The sequence below is a fragment of the Penaeus chinensis genome, chromosome 7 (genome assembly GCF_019202785.1).
Source record: "Penaeus chinensis breed Huanghai No. 1 chromosome 7, ASM1920278v2, whole genome shotgun sequence".
Taxonomy (NCBI): Eukaryota; Metazoa; Arthropoda; class Malacostraca; order Decapoda; family Penaeidae; genus Penaeus; species Penaeus chinensis.
In genome coordinates, this window is record NC_061825.1 from 45,911,077 (window position 1) to 45,913,576 (window position 2,500).

A 2,500-nucleotide genomic window follows, 5' to 3' on the forward strand; every position below is an offset into this window, starting at 1 on the left:
CACCCCCCACACACACACACAACACACACACCCCACGACACACACCAACCACACACACCAAAAACACACCACACACACACCACACACCACACACATTGTCTATCCACTTTACCTATATTTTATTTTTTAATTGCAATTCTTCCCCCCACTCAACAAATTCGTTTACACCGTTAGAAGTCCACCTTTCCGTTTTGCTTCCCCTCCCTCTAACCTTTTTTGCCTTTTTAATGTCCTTTTCTAGGTGTATCAGCTACAACCTATAAAAGGATAACAGAGGGTATTCTATTATAGAGAGCGACGCGCCGCCAATACCCCAAGATGCACGAGCACCCAGGACAGAACGACGCGGCTGAGCGGTAGGGAGCAGCACGTAAGAAAGTCTAGTTGCGAGACAGTGAGCCATGCGAGTTATAAGTGGAGGACGAACGGACCCGCTAGGATCGGGAGACCGTTCACTCGGGATGCGATTAAGGAGAAGAGGGCGGAGTAGCGGCGGACGGGTTCGCGAACAGTAGAGCAAAACGCAGCGCTCCACCCCGCCGCAGCAGTCAGACGTGGCGGAAGCGACCGTAGCGCGAACGGTATCTGACGCCGAACGATAGACGTATGAGGCACGCGACGGGCGCCAGCTTCGGGCGGGCCGTCGGCTCTCCGAGATTCGCGAGCTTCTTAATTCCGTCTCGTGCTCGGCTATGGTCTCTCCTCTAGTACTCTGCGCTACTATCTATCTGTGCACTTCGAATCGGTGGCTCGGGACCCGGACATATACTCTGCTCTTTTTTCTGTTGTCTCCTCCTTCGTCGCCTTCACCAATCCAGATCTCTCTCGGCTCTGCTGCGGCTGCTCTTCTGGTCTGAGTGGTCGTCTCTGATTCTATTGCTGTTCTGGGTGGTGTTCCTCCGGAACTCTCGCGCTTCGTGCTTGTCTCTAGTCTCTCTCGCTCTCATCGCTGCTTCTGCCGCTATTACTGTCTACTCGACCCTCGCTTGCGTCCTCCCCTTTTCTCCCTCTCATCTCTCGCTCGGCTCATTCCTCTCTTCTCTTCTACTTTTTCTCTTCTCGTCTCTCTTTCTCCACGGCTCTCTCTTTTCTGACTCTACGCTCTTAATCTCCTGCTCTCGCGCCTCTCTCTATCTCGCTGAGGCGCTGGTTCCTCTCGCTCGGGTCCCGTGCTGCTAGTGCTCTCTCTCTTCGCTCCTCGCTTTATCTCTCTTGCTCTTTCTCTGCACACACACCACTCACACACACACACTCACACACCACACTCACGACACACTACTCACTACTCAAACCACACACACGCAACTCACCACACCCACATCTCAGTACACACACAACTCACACACACGGGTCCCCCACTTCTATTGGGGCGGGGAGGAAAAACACAAACACGTTTTTCTGGACCACCTGGACACCGGGAACTTACACGGGGTCGCTTCGCCGCCGCTCCTGGCAGACGGCTGCGTCGGGTTTCGTCGGGGTATTCGCGCGGCTGCGCCGGTTTGGGAGGTGTGTGGCTCGGCCTTCGCGGGACGGTGTCCTCATGGGCGAATAGGCGGCGGGGCGGCGGCTAGGAGGCGGGCGTAGTGTGGGAGGAGGTGGGTGTAGTTTTGATAGGGGGGAGGGGGACGAGTTGGTGATGGTTGTGGTGGAGGTTGGTGGAGGTGGTGGAGCAAAGGTTGAGTAGTAGTTGAGGTTGGGTTGGCAAAATACTACATATTATTTAGAGTTGGATGTCTAATCTAGTGGGTCGCGGAGCTGGCGGACAAGTAGGGGCTGACGAGCAGTGAGGGGGCGGTGAGAAGATCGAGGCGGTCGGCAGGTGCGTAGGAGGGGGATAACGCACGAGAGATAGCATGACTCATCGAGCGCGCGAGTAGAGCGAGATCGCATTTATTGATTACGATAGACTCTCTTAATACTGTGGCTGGATGTTCTGGTGATCGGTTTTGCGATTTCCGCAGCTATCAACCCCCCGCCACCCCTTCCCCCCACCCCCAACGCCCCGCTCCCAACCCCCCCCCACCACCACCTCCCCCCTCCCCCCCTCCCCCCACCCTCCTCCCCCCCTCCCCCCCCCCCTCCGCACCCCCCCCCCCCCCTCCCCACAGCCACGCCGATTCTTCCCCCCCACCCCTTAGCTCCCCCTCCCCGCTCCCTACCCCTGCCTGCTCCCCCCCCGCAATGTCCCCCTCCTCCCACCCCTCCTCTCTCTCACTTCTCTCTCTCCTCTCTCTCTCTCTTCTCTCTCTCTTCTCCTCTTCTCTCTCTCTTCTCTTTCTAATCTTCTATCTTCACTCTACCCTCACACTACTACCACCTCTCTCTATCTTTCTAATCTCTCTGCTCCCCTTCCTACTTCTCTCCCCACTCCTCTCTCTCTCCACCTTCTCTTCTCTCTCTCTCCCTTTTTCTCTCTACTCTCTCTCTCTATCCTCTCTCTCTCTCTCTCTCTCATTTCTCACCTCTCTCAATCCCCCCTCTCTCCTCTCGACTCTAT